We start from the raw sequence: 24,894 nt of genomic DNA, 5'->3' as shown, positions 1-24,894 counted from the left end.
AGCCCGGAGAGTGCTGGGGAGCTGGAGCGTCACCCAGGGGGAGGAGACTGCCTCTGCGCTGAGAGCTCACCACCTGCCTCCCCAGTCAGGCTGGCAGAGATCACCCCGAGCCGGTTCCCAGCTCCCAACCCCCTCAGTCGGGGCCGGCAGCCCAGAAACTCCCTGACAGGCCCCCACTGCAGCCCTGTACTCGCCACACGGAGGAAGCAGGGCAATTATAGATGACCTTTGCAGGGAGCAGAATGTAAACTGGAATCCGTTTGCCTGTACAATCTTCATCGTTACCACAGCAATTATCTGCAATGAGCCATTGTGACCAAGGCTTCAGTGCAGGTGCTGGGCCCCCAACATGCTTTAGCCCCTGCCTTCCCCCTCACAGGCTGTCCTTTGTCCCACGGCATAATCTCCTGCATCTGCACAACCTGCTGCCTCTCCACTCTCCAGCTACAACGGCAGGGTGGGCTGGGGGGCTCAATCATCAACCTAGGTTTGGGAAATGTTAGGGGGTACAGGAAGGGATTCCTGAATATTTCCTATTCTTTCCCTCACTGTCAACTTTTCCAACAACGGGAAGCTCCTTTTTGTCCCACATCTAAATAACTACTGGAAGAGTTAAGGGACAAGATGTGAGTCATTCACACTCTAGTATAATAAGTTTACACAGCCAGCTTTCTGCCTGATGCCTAGCTGACATCCTGCCCATTTGGGGGCGGGGGTGGAAATTAGGAGTGTTGACAGAAGAGGAAAGAGAAGAGAGCAGGAAGTGGGAGAGGAAAGAGGTGCTCCTGAGAGAGGTGTCAAGAGTAAGGGACTTTGAACTGAGCCAAATGACTTGAATGGTACATCCCATAAGGGGAACTGGAGACAGGCTTGAACTTGTAGTAACTAACACTCATGCCAGAATCCAGACAGTAACTAACCAGTGTTTGCCCACGTTCCAGGAGGCATTCCAAGCACAGCATAAAGACCCGCCTATAAAGCCCTTGGCTGGGAAGTGGTCTGAATCCTCACCACCCGAAGTGTGGTCCATGGACCAGCAGCACTGACATCACATGAGAGTTCATGAGAAATGCAGAATCTTGGGCCCACAAGACCTCCTAACTCAAGATCTTCGAGCAAGGCCCCCAGGAGACTGCTGAGAACATCAAGGCTGGAGAAGTTAGGCCCAGAGAGCCCTTGGAATTACTTGCTTCTAAGAGGACCTTGATGGGCAACAGGCAGGAGTACACCATGAAACAAGGAAGGGGGTTGCTGTGGGGCTGGCCCTGAGTTGCTTTCTAAAGGAAGCGGGGAGCCAAAGGCCAATAAAACTAAGAAGGAAATCTGGGGCCCTGGACTTGGAATCCACTGCTGGGTTCATGGTCATTTGCCACTAACTTGCTGCATGACTTTGTACACGTGATTAGCCTCAGTTTCCCCTTCTGTCCTATGGGGCTGATACTACGTTCTCTTGCTGCCTTTGGGGGCTGCTGTGAAGCCCAAAGGAGCTCGGATGAGAAAGCATTTTGGAAACCATGAAACACTGGACAGGGTGCGTCACCGTGGATGCTTCTGGCTGCCCTCATGAGATCCACAGAAGCGTGGCCTCACAGGCAGCAAAACTGACCTGCTTCCTTCCACAACCCTTCAGAGCTGGAATCTCAGGCTGAAAGGAGATGGCCAAACCAAGTTACCTGAGGGTGTTATTATCTGATAACATTTTAATGTATCTGCCAGGATTTGGTTTTGAAGAAGACACTTGGAAATGAATATCAGGTACAGTCACCTGGGGGTGGTCCTGGAATTCCCTGGCGGTCCAGTGGGTAGGACTCGTGCTTTCACTGCCAAGGGCCTGGGTTCGATTCCTGATCAAGGAAATAAGATTCCACAAGCTGCATGGCACAGCCAAAAAAAAAAAAGTGGGGGTGGTCCCAGGGCTCCCCAAATCTCACACCCACCCACCTGCCAGGGAGCAGTAGTTTCCCACCCTGACTGCACATAAGAATCACTGATGTCTGGACCACCAGAATGGCTAAAATAAAAGGGCAGACAATACCAAGTGTTGGTGAGGATGCAGAGCAACCAGAACTCTGGAACACTGCTGGTGAGAATATAAAATGGTGCAGCGGGCTTCCCTGGTGGCACAGTGGTTGAGGGTCTGCCTGCTGATGCAGGGGACGCGGGTTTGTGCCCCGGTCCAGGAGGATCCCACATACCATGGAGCAGCTGGGCTCGTGAGCCATGGCCACTGAGCCTGCGTGACCGGAGCCTGTGCTCCGCAACGAGAGAGGCCACAACAGTGAGAGGCCCGCGTACCGCAAAAAAAAAAAAAAAAAAGTGCAGCCACTTTGGAAAACTATTCAGCAAGGATTTCCCTGGTGGTGCAGTGGTTAAGACTCCGTGCTCCCAATGCAGGGGGCCTGGGTTCAATCCCTGGTCAGGGAACTAGATCCCACATGCATGCCACAACTAAGAGTTCGCATGCCGCAACTAAGAAGCCAGTGAGCCGCAACTAAGGAACCCGCGAGTCACAACTAAGGAGCTCGCCTGCCACAGCTAAGACCCCATGCAACCAAATTTAAAAAATAAGAAAGAAAAAGAAAACTATTTGGCAATATCTACTAAAGTTCACCAACCCTGCCACTCTCGAGTAGACACCCAACAGTAACGAGTGCACACGGCCACCGAAAGACATGTACACGAGGGACATCCCTGGCGGTCCAGTGATTAAGATTCCACACTTCCACTGCAGGGGGTGTGGGTTTGTCGGACCATGGTCAGGGAACTGAGATCCCACATACCGTGGGGCGTGGCCAAAAAAAAAAAGGGCAGGTACACAAATGCGTACAGCAGTAGGATTCACACTGGCCCCCAAACAACCCAAATGTCCACCAATACATGAAAAACTAAGTATCAGTAAATTGTGTGCTGGGCTGTGTGCTGCGCCGCCCAGAAGCCCTGCTTCAGGACAAAAGTATCCCCCAGCTGTGGGGAATATTTACTGCTGACAAGTCTCAGTCCCTCCCCAAGGACTGCCCTCCACCTTACAGCCCTGTCGCAGGGGAAGCTCGCATCCAATAACCAGTTGACACGGGCCTGGATCCCTGGATCCTTAATTCAGGACAACTCTGAGGCACCATCCCAGCCTCAGCGCTCCCCAGGCGATCAAGGGAGGCCGGTGTTAAACGTGCACCGTCGGTCCAACCCCTCCCTCTCTCTGGCCTGTCCTGCTTCCCTGCCTTCTTACAACCAGAGCAAGATCCCATGACCCTCCCTCGCACAAGTCATTTCAGAGTCTGTTTGCCCGGAACCCAACCTAGCCAGTAGCTCTAGGAAGCAGCCCCTGAACAGTGGGATGGAGCTGGGTCACCCACTGATGGCGGGCAGTGAGGACCACAGCTGGGGCAGAACTGGCAGCCTGCAAGTAGCAGCAATGAAGCTGCCAACACCTTTCAAGGTTGGACTCGAAGGCAGCGCGCTGAGGGGGCGGGGAATTTCTCTGGAGTTTGAGAGGCTAGGGGAGTCATAATTAATTATAAAGCCCAAGGAATGGGCCGGCTCTTGCTGGGGCTCTTATGCACTGGAGAAAGACAATTCTAAAAGGCTGAGAGTGATTAATCACTAATTTAAGGCCAAGTGTGGAAGCCAAGGACCTCCTTAGCTGCATATAAATTCTCCTCTCCTGCAGGCGGAGGGGAGGGAAAAGCTGAGGGGCAGGCGCGGGGCTTAATTATAAGCAGAGCAGAATGTCAGAGAAGGTTGAAGTCTCAGCCAACGACGAGTCTGCAGCACCAAGGTCAGGCCCTGCTCCGGAAACAGTGGGACTTGGAAGTGACCCCTCAGGGCACAGAACACACCCTGCTTGAGGATGATGCTGAGGAACCTCCCTTAGAATTGCCCCCCTCCTCTCCTGGCCACCAGAGCAATAGCTAAGGTAAGTCACACCTCAGCCGGCGGCTTGAAGGAGCCCTGCATTGGCAGAACCAGGAGAGCACAGGGGATGCGATCTAAGGGGCTGGATCAAGGTTGGGGGTGGGGATGTAGAGCCGGATAAGAGAGAGTTAATACCATAAACAAGCACTGACACCCTGACAAGGACCCCGAACGATGGTGTTAGCACATTGCTTGGAGAAAGTGGTATCCCAGGGAGTTCCCTGGAGGTCTGTGGTTAGGACTCCACGCTTCCACGGCCAAAGGCACGGGTTCGATCTCTGGTTGGGGAACTAAGATCCCGCATGCTGCGCAGCGGGGCCAGAAACAAAGTGGTATCACAGCACAAGAAGTAGAAATGCCAGGGCTGCCAGGTCAGACGGTGGAAGAGGGGTCAAAAGGCTCAGAGAAGTGAGAGTGTCAGGTGAATATGGTGTGTCAGGCTGGAAAACCCACCAGATGTCCATCTTCTGCAGGACAGTCTGACCGACTCTCCATTTGCCAAAGCCATAGGAAAGTGCTGGTTGCGGGGCGGGGGGTGGGTGCCAGCAGCCTGACAAGCTCAGGGATGAGTGTCCTCTGAGGACCTGAGACTAGGAGCCGCTGTTACGGAACTGGGCGCCCTGACAGCAATGGAGAGGACAGGATGCCCAAATAAGAAGCCAGGTGGCAACACTTACTGATCAGAAGCAAGGTGAGTGCAGTTATCACAACTTCTGGCGAGGTCAGAGGGCAGTTGGGAGGGCCTGACATGCACAGCTTTGGAAATGGTTACTAGAACCGGCATCCCTAGAGGCAAGCCAGATGGGCAGCCAACCAGGACACTGCCCACTCTCTGTAATCAAAAGAAACCAAGGCCTGGGAATTCCCTGGCGGCCCAGTGGTTAGGACTCAGTGCTTTCACTGCAGAGGGTGCAGGTTCAATCCCTAGTGCGGGAACTAAGATCCTGCAAGCCTCCCATTGTGGCCAAAATAAAATAAAAGAAAGAAAGAAAGAAACCAAGGCCTGATGATCTGGACCTGAGAGCTGCACCCCAATAAAAAGTCCTGATCCTTTGCTCAGTTTCCACACCTGAGCAAGGTTTCAGGTCCAACAGACTGAAGGAGAGCGAGGGCCCTGCGACCCCAGAACAAGTATATATGGTAATGATTCCACCAGGCCCTCTCCAGAGGGACTCACACAGCCATTCATTAGGGAAACCACCAGTGGAGAAAGAGGATACCCAAACACCCAGGCAATTCAAGGACTATTAGACATAGGGTCCAAACGGACCTAGGTACCAGGGGCCCTGAAAGTCAACACGGGCCCTCGTTAGGATGGGAGCATATAGGGACCAGGTGATAAATGGATTTCTGGCCCAGGTCTAGCTCCCAGGGAGTCCACTGGGTCTACCCTGTGTCCCTCTGTATTATGTGGGGGCAGTCACCTCGCTGTCTGGGTCTGATGTCTGCCCTGCAGGTGAAGGGCTGCCCTAGGCGGAGAGGCTGGAAGAGTGGGATGTGGATTCACATCCTGAGATCCACGCTCCCCTGTGAGCACCCGGAGGAGTGTCCTCGGAACCCACCAGACCCTGTTCAAAATCCCAGTCCTGCCCCTTCCTGGCAAGTGACCCTTGGTTTCCTCATCTGCAAAGCGGGGCGAGGGCACCTGCTCCACACAGAGGCCGTGAGAACCATGGTGAAGACCAGCATTTCACACCACCTCCTCCTCCCGAGCTCTCAGCTGAGGCTGTGATGATGATGCTGAGAAAACAGGAGCCTAAAGAGAACGGCCCACACTGGCTCCCCCGCCACTGCTCCCCACCCCCAGGCTCCGCCTCCCTCCCACTGGGCACCAGCGCCCCCCAGCTCCCCAATTGCATCGCCCCAACAATTCTCTCCCCTCCTCCACAGGATTAGTTTTTCCCTCACGTAGGGAAACTTACCCATCAAGGGAGAAACGGTGGTTTTTCTATCACTAAAAAAAAAAAAAGTCTCTCCGCAGACTGCAAGCTGCCCTCAGCCCCTGCCCGGTGGGACTGCTCCTTGGCTCCTAGAGGACACCCCTGGGAAGGCCGTCCACCCACCCTGTCTCCACCCCTTCCCAAAGCCCCTCCAGTAGGGCTCTGGCCCCCACCGTGCCAAAGCACCCCGTCCCCGTCTAATCCTCCTCCTGCCGTGCTCAGCGGCCACCCCATCGTTGGCCCTGAAACACGTGGCCCCTCAGCTTCTCTGACACCACGCCGCCATCTGGGTCACTCCTTGGTCTCTCCAACCTCTAAGCCTGCGCACCCAGCCCGGGCCTGGGGCCCCTCGTCTTCCCCATCTACACCTGCTCTCAAGGGGAGCTCATCCGGCCTGTGGCTTTAACACCTCACTCATATTTCCAGCCCCAACTCTGCCGCCGAATTCCAGCCTGTAAACCCAACCCCCTCCTTAATGCCCCCTTTGGATGTTGAACAGGTAGACACGTCCCAACGGAACTCTCTATTGCTCTAGTCTTCGCCATCTCAGAAAAGGACACCACTGTTCACCCACATGCTCAAACCAAAGACCTAGGTTCCTCTCCTTCCCTCACCCCCATAGCCCCCACTGACTCTCCCTTCACCAGACCCAGAATCCAGCCACCCCGCAGCCCCCTGCCATGGACGGTGGGTCCGCACCACCATCGTCTCTCCCCTGGAGGATGTGTAGTTTCCTAAAAGGGTCTCCCTACTTCCACCCTTGCCCCTTCTGTCTGTCTGCATGACAGTCATCTTCTTAAAATATAAGTATAATTTTGATGTGTCACACCCCTGCTGAAACCCCCCAGTGACTCACCGTTTCACTGAGAACAAGTTGCTCAGGCTTGCAAGGCCTACAGGCCAATGTGGAACATCCCGAGCTGTTTGTTTGTCTTCACCTCCGACCTCTCCCCACACCCCCTCACTCCCCTCCTGGCAGTTTGTCCTTACTGTGTCCCTGACATAAATCAGGCTCTGCCCTGCCTCCGGGCCTTCGCATTTGCTGCTCCCTGTGCTGGGCTGCCCTTCCCCTGATATCCACAGGCTTATTCCCTGCCCTGTTTAGGTCTCTGATCAATGTCCCTGACCCCCCACCTCATCTAAAACAGCCAGCCCACCCCCATGGCTCCCTAGCCCCTTTCCCCTGTTCTATTTTTCCATTGTAACACTTATCACTCCCTGATGTTACTTTTTTAAATTAACAGACTTTATTTTTCAGAGCAGTTTCAGGTTCACAGCAGAATTGAGCAGAAAACAGAATTCCCACATAGCCCCCCCGCCCCCGCCAACACACACACACATATACTCCCCTGCCCTCAACACCCCTCATCAGTGTGGTTCATTTGGTACAATCCACGAACCAACACTGACACATTATTATCAACCAAAGTCCATCCTGTACATTAGGGTTCACTCTTGATGCTGTACAGTCTATGGATTTTGGCAAATGTATAATGGCGTGTATCCACCACTATAGTATCATACAGAACGGTTTCATTGCCCTAAAAATCCCCTGTGCTCCATTTATTCCTCCCTCTGTCCAAACCCCTGGCAACCACGGCCTTTTTATTGTCTCTGAAGTTTTGCCTTTTCCAGAATGTCATATAATTGGAATCATACCATAGGTAGCCTTTGCAGATTGGCTTCTTTCATTTAGTAATACGTCTTTTAAGGTTCCTCCATGTCTTTCACGGCTGGACAGCTCATTTCTTTTTATCATGGAATAGCACTCCATTGTCCGGGTGTACCACAGTTTATTTATCCATTCACCTATTGCAGGACATCCTGGTTGCTTCTAAGTTTTGGCAATTAAATTCCTTAATGTTCACAATACACAATAGCAAGCTAAAGGCACTGATGAGTCCTGCAGTAAAGAAAATTCTTTACCTTGGTTGAATTTGCTTTTTCCCAAATTTGACCACTGACAATGTGTCCAAGTGCAGCTTCCCACCTCCTGGAGCTCATCCTAGGAGGGCCCTTCTGGGCTAGGGCAGCCAAAGTAGGGTTTTCCTTGAAGGAGAGGAGCTGAGAGCAACAAAGCAGAGTGGGAGGCACCCAGGGAAAGGAAATGGTTGAGTTTGGGGGTTTGGAGGATGTGGGTTGGGCTGGAGTGAGGACCCCAAGAGAAGCTATGGGCACTAAACTGGGGACCTGACTCTGGTGCCCTGCAGCCACATAGCAGCTGGGTGCCCCTGGGCAGGCCACCTCCCTCCTCTGTGCCTCAGTGTCACTGTAAGATGAGGCCCTACTGCCCAGAACTGCTGAGGCTATAAGTGAGTCCTTAGGTTGGTTTCTAGAATTCAAAAAGCCTAATGCCTCCAACACCCAGACTGAGTCTCAAAGACCATTCCCCGTTAAATGGATCCACAAGGAAAAGACAACCCACGGAAATGGGGAAAAGAAACTTGCAAATCGTCTATCTGATAAGGGGCTAGTATCTAGAATACATAAAGAACTCTAACAAGTCGACAATAAAAAGACAAATTACCCAATTTAAAAATGGGCAGGGCTTCCTTGGTGGCGCAGTGGTTGAGAGTCCGCCTGCCGATGCAGGGGACACGGGTTCGTGCCCCGGTCTGGGAAGATCCCACATGCCATGGAGCGGCTGGGCCCGTGAGCCATGGCCGCTGAGCCTGCGCGTCGGGAGCCTGTGCTCCGCAACGGGAGAGGCCACAACAGTGAGAGGCCCACGTACCGCAAAAAAAAAAAAAAAATGGGCAAAGTATATGAAAAGACATTTCTCCAAAGAAGATACAAAAGGCCAATAAGCACAGGAAAAGATGCTCAATATTATTAGTCCTTAGAGAAGTGCAAATCAGACCCACAATAAGGGGGGATGTAAATGGTACAGTCTAGAGAACAGTCTGGCAGTTCCTCAAAAGATTAAACATAGAGTTATGAAATGATCCAACAATTCCACTCCTAGATATATATCCAAGAGAAATGAAGACATGTCTACACAAAAACGTGTACACTAGTGCTCACAGAAGCATTATTAATAATAACCAAATAGTGAAAACAACTCAAATGTCCATCAATGAATGGATAAACAAAATGTATATACATACAATGCAATATTATTTAGCCATAAAAAGGAATGAAGTACTGTTATATGCTACAACATGGAAGACCCTTATAAACATTATGCTAAGTTAAAGGAGCCAGACACAAAAGATACGATTCCACTTATATGAAATATCCAGAACAGGCAAATTGACAGACAGAAAGTAGACTGGTGGTTGAGGAAGGGGGAACTGAGCAGTAACTGCTGATGGCCATGGGGTTTCTTTCTGGAGAAATGGAAATGTTCTGGAATTAGATAGTGGTGATGGGTGCACAACTTTGTGCATGTGCTAAAGGCCACTGAATTATACATTGTGAAAATTATGGTATATGAATTATACCTTAATTTAAAACAACAACAAATATATATATATATATATATATATCTCCAGCTCTTTGGAGAAATGGTTGATTGCAGCTCAGATGAGCCAGGAACATCTTCATTCCAGAAAGCAAGGACACTTCCAAAGTTGTGTGAATGGATGCCAGAGTCAACTTCAAGAGACTCCCACTGGCCAAAGATGGGAAAATTTGAGCATCACTGAGAATAATGAGTCCAAGGACTGAAACTCATAAGATTTATAAAAATCCATAATGATAATCAAAATCTAAAAAAAAAACCAAAAAAGTCTGCTAATAACCAAATATCTGCAAGAATGTGAGCACTGGGGACTTCCCTGGTGGCAGAGTGCTTGGGAATCCGCCTGCCAATGCAGGGGACACAGGTTTGAGCCCTGGTCCGGGAAGATCCCACGTGCTGTGGAGCAACTAAGCCCGTGTACCACAACTACTGAGACTGTGAGCCACAACTACTAAAGCCCACGTGCCTAGAGCCCTGGCTCTGCAACAAGAGAAGCCACCACAAGGAGAAGACCGCACACTGCAACAAAGAGCAGCCCCTGCTCACAGCAACTAGAGAAAGCCTGCACGCAGCAATGAAGACCCAATGCAGCCAAAAATAAATAAGTAAATAAAGTTTAAAAAAAAAAAAAGAATGTGGAGCACTGGGATCCTGCACACACTGCTTGTGAGCTGGTACAACCACTTTGGAAAACAGTTTAGCATTATCTAGTAAATTTGAAAATACACATTCCCCATGACCCAGCAATTCCACTCCTAGGAATACACCGTGCAGAACTGCACGCATGTATTTACCCAGAGTCGTGCAAAAGAATGTTCTGAGTAGCATTTTTCACAAAAGCCACAGTCAGAAAACAATCCTGATGTCTGTAAACAGTAAACTGGATAAGTAAATCATGATACATTTACATATCAGAACACTATGCAATGATAAAAAACGAAAGGGGGCTTCCCTGGCGGCGCAGTGGTTGAGAGTCCGCCTGCCGATGCAGGGGACGCAGGTTCGTGCCCCGGTCCGGGAGGATCCCACATGCCGCGGAGCGGCTGGGCCTGTGAGCCATGGCCGCTGGGCCTACGCGTCCGGAGCCTGTGCTCCGCAGCGGGAGAGGCCACAGCGGTGAGAGGCCCGCGTACCGCAAGAAAAGAAAAAAAAAAAAAAACGAAAGGACTGGGACTTCCCTGGTGGTCCAGAGGTTCCTGTGCTCCCAATGCAGGGGGCCCAGGTTCAATCCCTGATCGGGGAACTAGATCCCATTTTCATGCCGCAACTAACAGCCTGCATGCAGCAACTAAAAACATGCTGCAGTGAAGATCCCGCAGGCCGCAACTAAGACCCGGTGCAGCCTAAATAAATAAATAATAAAAAACAAAAAAACAAAAGGACTACTGCTACAAAGAACGATGTAGATGCATGGTAAAAAGAAAATGTTGATTGAAAACAACAACAAAAAAAGACATAAAAGAATACATAATTCCATTAATTAAAATTCAAAAAGAGACAGAGGGCTTCCCTGGTGGCGCAGTGGTTGGGGGTCCGCCTGCCGATGCAGTGGACACGGGTTCGTGCCCCGGTCTGGGAAGATCCCACATGCCGCGGAGCGGCTGGGCCCGTGAGCCATGGCCACTGAGCCCGTGAGCCATGGCCACTGAGCCTGCGCGTCCAGAGCCTGTGCTCCACAACGGGAGAGGCCACAGCGGCGAGAGGCCCGCGTACTGCAAAAAAGCAAAAAACAAACAAAAAGAGACAGAAAGAACTATTCGGTTTTAGATGCAGACTTACGTGGTAGAACCAAAAACAAAGCAGATAATAACCCCAACTATTTAGAATGGTGGGTCCTTCCAGGGAGAGAGAGGGGCTTGTGGTGGGGAAGGGCCCCTGGGGGTCTTTTGAAGCAGCAGCAATTCTCTATTTTTGACCTAAATGGTGGGGACATGGGTGTTGGCTTTATATTAATTTGTTAAAATGTATAACCTATTTTATATACTTTTGTATTTTAAAACTAGGAATATTACTCACTGGTCACCTTTGGAGGTTGCTAAAGCACCAACTCATTTCTCTAAAAAATGATAAAGGGAAAGAATCAAGCCTTTATCGTACTGTATATGCCATATTTCAGAATAACAAAATCGGTAAAGAGGGAAATTTCTTTATAGAAGTCCAGCAAACGAAATGATCAAATTAGAAAATTCACCATCTGGTGGGAAGAAAAACGTGCTGGAAATCTGACGTTAACTTGCAGCGAAGGTGGGAGGGCCACGGCTCTCCGGGCTACTCCCGTCTTCCAGCCCCTGCATCCCCACTGCTGACTGCAGCCACGGCGCCCAGGCTGTGAGCAGACTAACCACTCCAATGGCCATGCCAACAGGGAGATGGGCTTCTCTGCATGCGCCTTCTATGCTATTTTGTTTCCAAAGTTTGCACAAATATTCTCAGAATTCTGCCAAAGGGGGCGGGGGGGGGGGGAGGCACCTCCTTAGCATGGCCCCTGGAGGAAGCCTCCAGGCCTGAAGTAAAGGACAGAGGCTCAGCCATCACGGCCCAGCACAGCTGAGCAATGGTTCAGAGCAGCCTGGTGGTGGGGCAGTCAGGGGGTCCTAGGAGGAGCAGGGAACTGATGCAAGCTGGGGTGCCCACCCCCATTCTACTGCTTCATACATCCCCATCACCAAGGCAGCCTGAGGGGCCCTCCCCACACCTCAAGCCCTCAGGTGGAAATGTCGTGACTTGATTTCTCCCTGCTGGGCTTGTCTTGGCCCTGCTTGGGGAGTGGTGAGAAGGGAAGGAAGCCCCACTGTGATTTGCCACCCCGCCCCTGTGGCCCTGTCCAGGGGCACCTGAGCCAGCTTTGCAGCTTACCAGGCCAGCTGGTGTGAGGGGGGAGGGGCCCCCAATGCCCGGGCCCAGCTGGGGCTGGCTGAAGGGCCACCCAGTCAGTCGGGGCCAGTGACAAAGGTGCTGGGAACGGGGGCAGAGGCAGGGATCCTGGGCCCTGTATGGTGGGGAGGCCTCCCATCAGAAGTGCCCCAGCTGGGGCAGGGCCAAGTGGGGCAGGTGAGATGGCAGCTGGTCACCTTACACTCGGAGAGCAGGCGGCGGTGGCAGCCTGGTGTCCGATGGAGCTGCTGATAGAGGTGACACCAGATATCCCGCTGTAGGTGGGGCCGTGGGAGGGGAGGCAGGAGTGGAAAGAGCAGTGTTCAGAGGGCTCTATAACACACTCATGGAGGGACCTGGACTAGGAGCCTTAGGCCCCTCTGCAGCCTCAACTTACCCATCTGAAAACGGGGCGCTGGGAAGGTGAAGCGAGCTCATCGACACAAAGAGCCTTACACAGTGCCCAGCACATAGTAAGTGCTCAACAAACATCACATGCTGTCATTATGGAAGCTGGGGCTGCTGAGGGCTCAACAGGGGTTAAGCAAGGGGCCGGAGGGGCGGTCAGCTAAATGCCAGCAGATCCAGAGTGAAAGCTCCAGGGGGCAAGGACAAGGTGGGTTTCATTCACCACTGAATGGCCGGTGCCCAGTTCAGCCTGGGCACACAGCACTCAATACATATTTGCTGAATGAATGCATGAGAGTAAAACAATGATCCAGTAGCCACTAAGACAATTTATCAACTAATCAGGGGATCCCAAGTAAGAATGAATCGAATCCCAGGTCTGCCCTGCTCCTGACTGTCCAACCCCAGGCAAGTCATCCCTGCTCCCAGCGTCAGCTTCCTCATCTATCAAATAGGAATAATGCTAATTAATAAATACCTTCCTCATAGGCTAATGGCAGGGCTCAAAGCAGAAAATGGATATGAAGGTGGAGGAGGTACTGTCAGCACCCCTTTATCCTATGGGGTACCATCCCCAAACTGCTGCAGGTGGCTCACAGATGCCCCCTTCTCCTGAGAGATGTTATTTTTTAATTGAAGTATAGTTGATTTACAATATTAGTTTCAGGTGTACAGCATAGTGATTCAGTATTTGTATAGTTTATACCCCATTAAAAGACATTATAAGATAATGGCTGTAATTCTGTGTTATATAATATATCCTTGTTGCTTATCTATTTTAAACATAGTAGTTTGTATCTCTTAATCCCATGCCCTTATCTTGCCTCTCCCCCTTCCCTCTCCCCACTGGTAACCACTAGTTTGTTTTCTATATCTGTGAATCTGTTTCTGTTTTCTGTATACATTTGTTTGTATTATTTTTTAGATTCCACACCTAAGTGATATTATACAATATTTGTCTTTCTTTCTGACTTTATTTCACAAAGCATAATATTCTCTAGGCTCATCCATGTGGCTGCAAATGGCAGAATTTCATTCTTTTTTATGGCTGAGTAATATTCCATTGTGTGTGTGTGTGTGTGTGTGTGTGTGTGTGTGTGTGAGTGTGTGTGTGTATACACCACATCTTCTTTACCCATTTGTCTGTTGATAGGCACCTTGGCTGCTTCCATATCTTGGCTATGGTAAATAATGCTTCTATGATCACTGGGGTGCATGTATCTTTTCAAATTAGTGTTTTGACGGCGGCTTATAGGTGAGCAGCCTCACCTAGAAGTGCCTGGGAGGTTATGCCCTCCCCTAGGCCTGATAAAGAGGGTACAAAGGCCTGGCCCCTTGCCTCAAGGAAGGCCAACCCTGCACTTGCTGCTCCCACTCCAGAGCTCCCTGTGGGATCACAGCTAGACTTAGCTGAAAGCATATCTTTCTCCAGCTCCTTCCTGGCCCCATCAGGCGCCCTCTCTCCCTTCCGTGTGCATGCCTGAAGGAAACCAGTGACCCAGGAATCTCTGTCCTAGGTATGGCTTCCAAGGAATCTGACCTAAGACAGGAAGTATTTTGTAAACCATGAAGTGCCACGCGCAAGTACAGGGTTGTTTTATTTTCCAGGAAATGCTGGAAGGAGAGGAGCTGACAGGGAGGGATCTAAGTGGCAGAGGAGGTCTGCTCTGTGGGCAGAGTCGTGCCGCCCTGCCCTCATGGGACTCACAGGCAGGTAGGGGAGACAGCCCAGAAACTAACGAGACTCTAACACGAGGGATGCATAAGCGCTATGATGGAAAAGAGCACAGGGTCAGGGGATGGAGAATAACAGGGGCTGTTTTAGATGAGGTGCTCTGGGAAGGCCTCTCTGAGGAGATGACATGTGCAGGGATGTGCCAAGTGGACCTCTGAGGCCAGGCACAGGGAAGAGCAGTGCAAAGGCCCTGAGGCAGGAGGATATTTGATATGCCCAAAAAATGGCTAGGAGCCCAGTGAAGAGGGAATGACATGACATGAGGTCAGAGGTACTGGACAGCCAGATCACATAGGGCCTTGTAGGACCTGTTATAGGACTTTAGGTTTTATTCCAAATAAGAGGGAGTCATTGAAGTTTTGAGCAGAGGAGGGATATGATCACATTTAGGTTTTATAAGGATCTCTTTAGCTGCTGGGGCAAGGGGGGTGCACGGAGACCAGTTAGAGGCTGCTGCAATGATCCAGGAGAGAAATGGTGGGGGCTTAGAGGGAGGGCAGCAGTGTAGGTGGTGAGAAGTGGTGGGATTCTGGGTGCCTTGAAGATAGAGCTGGAGGATTTATGGGTGACTGCACAAGGAGGGGTCAGAAGAGGGATGACCCCAACTACCAATTTACAGAGGGGACAGAGGAACATGTTAAACTGCACCATGGCGATGCAATCCACAAAATCCAGACTGTGGGAAATCCTATGAGACAACCTGGCTTCTCCAACAGGTAAATTGCCAAGGACAAAGAAAAGGATGGAGGGGGGAAAGTATGGATTACTAGAGACTAAGACTTATCAACCAATCACACTGTGTGTGGACCTGATTTGGATCTTGAGTCAAACTAGATGTAAAGAAAAGACATGTCTGTGACAACTGGGAATGTGAATGCTGAGTGGGTATTTGATGATATAAAGAAATGGTTTCTTCTTAGGTGTGATGATGGGATTGTGATGATGTTAGGAAAAGTCCTCATCTTTTAGAGATCTATCTTGATATACTTATGATGAAATGGTGCCTGGGATTTGAATTATTCCAGGGCGGGGGGTACAACAGACTGGCCGTGAGTCGATAGCATTTGAAGCTGAGTGGTAGGTACACGATGGTTTACTACACTATTCCCTCTGCTTTTGTAAATGCTTATATTTTTCCATGATAAAAAGTTTAAAAATAAAAGAGGAGGAAATCAAGTCCAAGGGTGGGGGTTGTTGAATGTCCCAAGGCCCCTCTGTATGTCAGTGTCAGGTACAGGACCTCACCCTGGGCCTCCTGACACCCAGCCCTTGCTCCTGCCCCACCTCAGCTGTCTCTCCTCTCGGGAGGCCAGTCAAGGCTGGACACAGGCAGGCCAGGGATAGGGTGTGTGGCCCCAGAGAAGGCCCATGTGGGGCAGAGTGGGCCTAGGGATGCTGGGCCTCTGCCAGGCCCTGCAAGGAGCAGGGAGAGCCCTGGGCCACCTGCCCCAGCCAGGCCAATGAGGCCAATCACCTAAACTATCCAGCACCTGCCCCACCAGCCCCATCTCCCACTTCTTCCTTTGGGTTCCTGTGCTGATTCCTCCCCTGCCCCAGTGTCCACCGCTCTGGATCTACCATCTTTTCCCTCCAGGTCTACTCCTGCCGAAGACCTGCCAGGATCAATCACCCCCAGCCTTAGGGAGCAGGACCTGCCAAGGATTCTCTTCTCTGAGCGTGGTCATCTCCACCCCCTAAAGAGAAGGGCTGTGGCCTCCAGGTTAAGAGCACAGCCTCTGGATCCAGACTGCATGGGTGTGAATCCTACCTCAGCCACTTACTTGCCAGCCAGTGTGACCTCAGTCACGTCACTTAACCTCAGTTTCCACATCTGTAAAATGGGATAACCTCATAAAGTTACTGAGATGACTAAATGAGTTAATAAACATGAATAAATAGAACAGTGCCTGGCACAGGTCAGAGGATCTCGGCCCCCTCAGGCCCCCTGGCACTGCTGTCCAGGGCCTGCATCCCTTCTCTGTGCCCTCCTGATACCCACACTTAACTCCTTTCCCATCCCACCAGTTTTCATCCACCCCAGGATTGGGAGAAGGAAGGAGAGGAGAAACAAGCCCATGAGGAAACCAGTGAGAAACCAGCCACAAATAAAAACTCTTCAAACCCAAGTGGCAGCATCCGACTCAAATGGCATCAAATTTGCATTTGAGGGGAGTGCAATTCAAACGCTCACTTTTTTTAGATTTCCAAGAAAAATCCCAGGTATTATGAAGTAGAGTTTTAATGACGTTTTGTAGGAGCAATGATGTTTGTTGTATAAAACGCAAACAGGGACTTCCCTGGTGGCTCAGTGGTTGGGAATCCGCCTGCCAGTGCAGGAGACACGGGTTCGAGCCCCGGTCCGGGAGGATCCCACATGCCGCGGAGCAGCTGGGCCCGTGAGCCACAGCTACTGAGCCTGTGCTCTAGAGCCCGAGAGCCACAACTACTGAGCCCTCATGCCACAACTACTGAAGCCCGTGCGCCTAGAGCCCATGCTCTGCAACAAGAGAAGCCGCAGCAGTGGGAGGCCCGCGCACCGCAACAAAGAGTAGCCCCCACTGTCCGCAACTAGAGAAAGCCCGCGCACAGCAGCAAAGACCCAACACCACCAAAAATAAATAAATAAATAAATTTATTAAAAAAAAAAAAACGCAAACAGCACAGGGCGCTAAAATAAAGAGGAAATATTCCCCTTCTTGCCTGGCATTTGACCTCCCAATACCTGCCCCAGAGATAAGCTCTAATAACCATCAGGTGTGCAGCCTTCTCGACATTTTTACGCAAATGTGAACACAACATACATATGTATATTTCGTTAAGTGGGATCATACTATACACATTGTTCTACAAAGCTACTTGCTTTGACTTGCCAATACGTTCTGACCATCTTTCCACCCTGATGTTAAGCTCTGCCCATTCTTTTCTCTGGGTCCCCAGCACACAGAAAACATTCAGTCCACACTCACCGACCAAATGAAAGAATGAACAGCTGCCAAAGTCACAGCATCTCGCGAGGTCCTAACATGTCACCAGCCCTCCTGACGGACGTTTAGTTTTGCCACACAGACCATTCCACCCAGCTCTCTGTATCCTACTAAGGGGGTGCCTGTAGGAGAAATCCTGGGACGTGGAACTGCCGGGTTAAAACTTTGGTGGCTACTGCCAAAGAGGTAGTGCCGACCTATCCTCCAGCTGATGGGAGAGTTCCAGTTTCCCACACCCTCTGCCACCCAAGAGCTTTATTATGATGATGACTTTCATTTCCTCAATGGATTAGTCTTATTTAGTGACTCCACCCTTGATCATCAAATCTCCTTTGTCCCTCCTGAATAAATAATGGGATGGATCAGTTTATTATTTCTGAGCAGCACTGGGGAGCCAAAATCCACAAATGGGGAGTTACTCTCTGGTCACTGAACAGAAACAAATGCAAAATTTTACAGGTGCAGGGACTTCCCTGGTGGCACAGTGGTTAAGAATCCACCTGCCAATGCAGGGGACACGGGTTCAAACCCTGATCCGGGAAGATCCCACATGCCATGGAGCAACTAAGCCCATGGGCCACAACTACTGAGCCTGCGCTCTACAGCCCATGCACCTCAACTACTGAGCCCACGTGCTGCAAATACTGAAGCCCGCCCGCCTACAGCCCATGCTTCGCAACAAGAGAAGCCACCGCAATGAGAAGCCCATGCACCGCAACAAAGAGTAGCCCCCCGCTTGCTGCAACTAGAGAAAGCCCGCATGCAGCAACGAAGACCCAACGCAGCCAAAATTTAATTCATTAAAAAAGATTTTACAGGTCCAAACATTTACAGGTGTAAAATTTTAAAAATCTCATTCATTTCTAATAATGGACATGTTAATTTTTTTAAACTGTCAACTTCAAACAAGTATCCATTGACCTTTCCCCCAAAACTAAAGAAGAGAAAATTAGGACCCCTAGGCTCCCTCCCTCTCTCTCTCCCCCTCCCCCCAGCCCCCCAGCCCCCCAGCCCAGTCTAGGGTAGCCAGATTTAACAAATGAAAATATAGGACACTCAGTTAAATCTGACTTTCAGATAAACAACATGGTTGGGACTCTGCTCTCCCAATAAATAAATATTAAAAAAAAAATTTTAGTACAACTATGTCCCATGCACTATTGGGGATATACTTATACTAAAAAAAAAATTTCAGATAACCACCAAATTTGTTGGTTATCTGAAAGTCAAATTTAACTGAGTTTATCTGGCAAGCCGACCACAGCCCCCACCCAGTATTTAAATATCAAGTAATTTTTAATTTTTTTCATAAATTTATTTATATTTTATTTATTTATTTTTGGCTGCGTTGGGTCTTTGTTGCTGCGCACGGGCTTTCTCTAGTTGCAACGAGCGGGGGCTACTCTTCATTGCGGTACGTGGGCTTCTCATTGCGGTGGCTTCTCTTGTTGCGGAGCACAGGCTCTAGGCGAGCGGGCTTCAGTAGCTGTGGCACACGGGCTCAGTAGTTGTGGCTCGTGGGCTCTAGAGTGCAGGCTCAGTAGTTATGGCACATGGGCTTAGTTGCTCCGCAGCATGTGGGATCTTCCCAGACCAGGGATCGAACCTGTGTCCCCTGCATTGGAAGGCCGATTCTTAATCACCACGCCACCAGGAGTGTCCCAATATCAAGTAATTTTTATTTTTTTGGCCACGCCACATGCCTTGTGGGATCTTAGTTCCCCGACCAGGGATCGAACCTAAGCCCCCTGCATTGGGAGCACGGAGTCTTAACCACCAGACGGCCAGAGAAGTCTCAACTAATTTTAGAATAGGAGCCAAGGGACTTCCCTTGTGGCGCAGTGGTTAAGACTCCGTGCTCCCAATGCAGGGGGCCCAGGTTCCATCCCTGGTCAGGGAACTAGATCCCACATGCATGCTGCAACTAAGAGTTTGCATGCCACAAGTAAGGAGCCAGCATGCCACAACTAAGGAGCCGGCGAGCCGCAACTAAGCAGCACACGTACTGCAACTAAGACTGGGGGCAAACAAACAAACGAATATTAAATGCAAAAAAAAAACCCCCACATAATTCTCAATTTTAAATAAATAAATAGGAGCTGAGGCCCCCTCTGCCCTCCCAGTCTTTAGGCATCCTGCTACCCCCACACCCAAGCTCGAGGTCTCCACAGGCATCCCCCAACTCCCACTGACAGGCTCCCCACCCAGAGATGCCCCACCAACTTCCTTGGCATTAGAGTTCCTGTCTCCCCAGAGCTATCTGGGGCCAGCTTCCTGTTGGTCTTCTCCATTCGGCCCATCTCCCGCCTTCCTACCCATCCTTTCTGTTGGGGGTGCAGTCAGCACATGACCCTCAGCTGGCAGCCCCTTCAGGGATGGCAGCTGCTGCAGAGCCACCTGCCTAAGGGCACACTGTGGGACACACCCAGTGCTGAAAGGATGCTGAGGTCCTAAGGCCCAACCATTCCAAAGCGACTGGGAAGGGCCCCTCCAGCTCCAGAGCGCCCTGGGGTTCCCTTTTGAGCCTGCATCAGAGCTCCACTTTTTAAAAATCTATCTATCTATCTATTTAGTTAGTTAGTTAGTTAGTAAGTTTGGCCACGCTGCATGGCACGCAGGATCTTAGTTCCCCAACCAGGGACTGAACCCATGCCCCCTGCAGTGGAAGCGTGGAGTCCTAACCACTGGGCCACCAGGGAATTCCCAGAACTCCACTTCTCTTTCCACCCGTTCTGCTTCCTTCCTCTGCTATGCACAGGTCCGAGGACCACTCCCCTGCCCGCATAAGTCCCAGTCCTGGGACCCTCACCTGCCCCACCAGACCCCAGTCCCCACCTCCCCCTTCCGGTCCACGGGTCCCTGGCTAGAAACCAGCCACAAAGTGCCCACAAGTGGGTAGGTCTGGTGCTAGCTAATAGTTTTTTCTAATTTGGCTTTCCAGTACATTCTAGATTTTCCACACAGGCACATGTTACTTTGGTAATTAAAAAAAACCCAATAACCATTGTAAAGCAATTATACTCTAATAAAGATGTAAAAAAAAATAATAATAATAAAAGCCTTTTTTTCTTTAAGAAAAATGTAAAACCAAACCAAGCAGCCCTCCTCCTATCTGACTCGCCCACTCCTCCCCCCTCCCTCCTACCTGCTTCCCCAGGGAGGACTTCCCCCAGATCAGCCAACTCCCACCCCAATGCCTCCCCTGTCCTGCCAGGCCCACAAGCAGTTTCACTTCTCCACTGAAGGCTTTCCACCACCAGCCCATCCTTGCTGGGGGTGTTATAGGCAAATTCTGAAGGGGTCCTTAGCTCCTCTTGGGAGGAGAATGCTAAAAAGTCCTGAAATTGGTGAGGAGAGAAAGTGTATGAGGGGGACCAATATTTGCTAACTCATCCCACAAGTAGGAGCTAGGCTACTGTGTGCTAGGCACTGGGGACTCTGGGAACAGGACAGAGACCCTGCCCCCAAGGACTCCACAGCTGGGGGTGGGTGCGAGGAATGAAAAGCCAGAGAGGATATTGTGTGAGGTGAGGTGAGCTAACTGTGGGGAGGAGGAATTCATGGAAGCTTCTGGAAGGAAGAAAAGTTTCAGCAGACTCCTGAGGGTGAGGAGGAATGGGTAGGGAGGAGGGGGGAGGGAGCGTGTTTTAGGCAGGCGATCAGCCTGTGCAAAGGCCTGCAGGTGAGAGAAGTGTGATTTATTTGAGGAACTGAAAGTTCAGAGCAGCTGAGGGCAGAGGTGGGGTGAGAAGGGAGAGGAAACCCAGGCTTGCGGAGGGCAGCGGGGCCACAGGAGGGAGACTGCACTTTGTGCTCAGGGCAATGGGGAGCCAATGAAGGATGCAGGGCAGGAGAGTGACAGACTCAGATGTGCATCTTATAAAGATTTCTGCCTGCCACACAGTAGGTGCCCAAAGAGCCCCACTACTATGGGTGTTATTATTCTGGGCATCCGAAACCATCACAGTCACAATCATGCACACGCTACCTAACATGTGGGGACTTTAGCCACAGAGTACCTGAAACCTGTGTCTCCACAGAGATGAGCCATTCAGCAGTAAGGTCCACAGCCCTCTTGCTCTTGCATTAGGGAATGTATTAGGGAATGAAGGACTCTGGAGCCTAGGCTCAAATCCTAGCTCCTCCAATTTCAAACCGTGTGACCTTGGATAGATGACCTCTCTGTGCCTCAGTCTCCTCATTTGTAAAATGGGGGTAACAGTACCTACCTCATTGGGCTAATGTGAAGACGGAATGACTCCATTCACGAAAAATAGTTTCCTTCTGACACGTGGCAGATGCTGTGCACTGTTAGTTTCTACTGTTTTTACTGTATCCCTCCCCGAAAGGCCACCAGGGCCAACCACTTGCAGGCACTAACCTAACCATCCTCCACCTCCCCCCACTAGCCCTGAAGCAACACGCCCTTACTCTCCATTACTAGGGGCCAGGACAGAGCCAGACGGGACTGAGGACAACTAGACACTCTGACCTGGGTCTGGGGCCTCACCCCAGCTCCCTCGAGCCCAGTGGAGAGAACACTGGACTTGGGGCCAGGAGCTGAGTGCTGGCCCTGGCTCTGCTGCTGACCCTCTCTGGGCCTCAGTCTGCCCCTCTGTGAGATAAGAATAAGAACATCTTGCAGATATTTTATCAGCATGGCTGTCAAAGGAGCAACAAGGGCTGGGGAAGCTCTGAGGAGGTCCCTGTCACAGACAGAGCCTTGTGGCTGGGCCAGAACCCTTGCTGGCAGCCTCCTCTTCTGGCCTGGGTCGGCTCCTCCACACAATCTTAAGGTCTATTCAGAGCTCGCTATGAGGACCTCAGAGGCTGAAGATGATCTGGCTTGGGTCTCACAGACGCCCTGATGCTGACCGGGACCCTCCCAAGGGCTGGGACAGAGACAGAGACCCTGGAGTGAGCTTAGCACCCCAGGAGAAAAGTGCCAACCCAGCGGCCTGAGGAAAGCCAGACCTTCACCAGGGCCTTCCACCAAGTCTGGACCAACCAGGGACTCATACCAGGGGCCCAAAAAGACCCTTTGGAGCCCTCAGGACTGCAATGTTTATCTCTGAATGCCATAGATGCGCATCACTTCTAGGCCCAGGAAGGGCCTGAATGGGAGTGTCTGTTTTTGGTAGCTCTTCGGTCCCGGGGGATGGGAGGAAAGCTCAGGATAGGCTCACCCTCCTCCTTCAGGTTGCCAGCTGTTTCTCAGAGTTCAGGTTGATTCATTCACTCATCCCACATTTACGTGGTGCCAGACCCTGGTCAGGTACAGGGGCGATGACAGATAAATGAGACACATTCCTACCCTAAAGCACTTCCAGTGCAGTGGGCGACAGACAGGGCATAACTAACCAAGCCACAGGCAGGCTAGGCTGGAGAATGCAGGGCAGGAGGCAAGGATCTCACCTGGGGTATCAGGAAGCTGCCTGGAGGGGGGGCTTGTGAGTGGCTTATGGACCTGTTATGGGAAGGCCAGCTGGGTGAGGGATAGAACCTCCAAAATCACTGACAGTTCTGTTTGCACACCCGCCGTGCCAGAGCGGGGACAACGTGAGTTATTTATGGTTGTGCCCAGAGAAAAGCATCCATGTGTGTCACTGCACGTGGGGTGCAGAGCTGGGCAGTGGAGTGTGGGGGGCAGCTGGCGCTTGAAATTTGGTCTGGCCAAGCTCTGTGGTTTGTCTCTGTGTCTCTCACGCCCTGATGACCTTTTAATCTCTTCATGGCCTCCCCTAAGGCAAAAATAAGGAGGAGAGAGAGTTCTAACAGGCAGCAAGTGGCCCGGGGGTGGGGAGGAGGGCAGTGCCAGACAGACCCTGGCTTCTGCTGCATCTGCGGGCCATTCATCGTCACCTCCTGTTCCTCTTCCCCCCTCCCATCCAACTGTGGGGGAAGGGGTAGACGGACAGAAGAAAATACCTTTAATTGTAAACCGGACAGGACATAGGGCACGCGTCAGCTGCTGTGTTTCTCCCCAGCCCACTCTGGTCCACAAATAGCCTACGCACCAAGCTGGCATCAGCCGACCCACCCTGCTGGTACCGGAACAAGCCAGGCCAGAGACTCGGACAGGACCCGGGGCGTGCGTCCCACCTTCCCAAGGAACCTATTTCCTGCGTTTTCCCCCAGGTAAAGGTCTCCGCCAGGTCCCTCTCCCAGGGGGCCCAGCTTAGGGATACCCTGATACTACCCAAGTGATGCCCGCGAACCCCGGCGTTTGCAAAGCACCCCCGGCCGCGCGCTCACCTCTCTTCAGGTAACTGTCCAATTCTCCCCTGTCAGTCTCTGCGCCCACCGCACACACGCACCCCCTGACTGGAGCCCTCCCTCCCCACCCTATAGCCAAGGGCCAGACCTCCTACCTGGGGGCAGGCGCGCCCGGCACCATCCGCGGCGCCGCGAGGCCAAACGGGGCGTCGGGGACCCGGCCTCAAGCCCGGACGACTTCCCGGGGGAAGAGAGGCTGCGCCGCCGTCGCCGCCACCGCGTCCCTCCAGATCTCGCAGGGGCTGCGCTAAGGAGGAAGGTCAGAGCCGAGGAGGAGGAGGAGGCGGAGGGAGGAGGCGCGCACAGATGGGCGCAGATTAGCGAGGCATTTTTAGCGAGCCAATGGCGGCGCGGCGCAGGGCTGCGCAGGTGAAAGCGCTGCGGCTGCTGAGGCGGCTGCAACCTGCTTAGGAGGTGCGGGGGCGGGTCGGGGGAGACACGCAGCCCCCCTCAGCTCGCAGGCCGGCGGCCTCCTCCGAGGGGGTGCTCGGTGGTGCGGAGGCAGAAGAGCTTTGCGGCGGGCGGGTGCAGAGAGCACCTCCCTTGCACCCTCCTTCCCAGCCCTCCAGCGGGAGCACCGTAGACTCCGGGGTGTCTCTCCCCTCCCCCTCTTTGCCCTTTCCCTACTTTTTAGGACATTCTTCCGGCCCCATCTGTTTCTGCCCTCTCTTAATCCTGCGTCTTCTGGTACATGCGGGGGCGTGTATGGTGGGTACGTCTGGCGCTAGTGTGTGTGTTTGGCGGGGGGGGGGGGGTGCTCTGGAGTGAGTGCCCCTCCTCCACCACCATCCCACCCATAACCCCCCCACCCCACATCAGCTTCGCCCAGAAATGCCCCATTGACCCCAGTGTAGTCACTAACCCTCCTGCCCTGCTTCTAGCTGGCCCTGCTGTCACCAAGACAGACCAGGCCACCTCCTGAGGGCTCTTTGCGGGGCTCGTTCGTTGTGACCCCCAAAGCCTTCACCCTTCCTGCCTTGAACCCTGAATGCTTCCGGAAGCCTGGACACTGCAGCGGGCCCTGGGGCAGCTCTGTTCACTGCAGACTTGCAAAGAACTGTCTTGGATTTATAAATAGGATTTATTCAACACCTATCTATTGTGCAGGGCACTGATGAGAGGCTGGACTGTACCAGAGTGCAAAGCAGACAAAATGGGGGCGGGGGGGGCGGGTAAATTGGGAGATTGGGATTGACATGTATACATTACTATCTAAAATAGGTAACTAATAAGAACCTACCGTAGAGCACAGGGAACTCTACTCAATACTCCGTAATGACCCATATGGGAAAAGAACCTTAA

The 24,894-nt window shown here is 51.7% G+C and overlaps 1 protein-coding gene across 1 annotated transcript in view; it reads right to left on the bottom strand.

Annotated features, from left to right (window-relative positions):
• Positions 1-24,200, bottom strand: part of PACSIN1 (protein kinase C and casein kinase substrate in neurons 1) — a 65,248-nt gene extending 41,048 nt beyond the window's left edge. Inside the window, exon 1 of the mRNA XM_030871027.2 lies at positions 23,688-24,200. The gene's annotated coding sequence lies outside the window, so the exon portion shown is untranslated. The remainder of the gene's footprint in view (positions 1-23,687) is intronic.
• Between the last annotated feature and the right edge of the window lie 694 nt (positions 24,201-24,894).

The sequence above is a fragment of the Globicephala melas genome, chromosome 11, assembly GCF_963455315.2.
Source record: "Globicephala melas chromosome 11, mGloMel1.2, whole genome shotgun sequence".
Taxonomy (NCBI): domain Eukaryota; kingdom Metazoa; phylum Chordata; class Mammalia; order Artiodactyla; family Delphinidae; genus Globicephala; species Globicephala melas.
The sequence above is the reverse complement of the archived record's forward strand: the minus strand, read 5'-3'. Positions and strand labels throughout refer to the sequence as shown.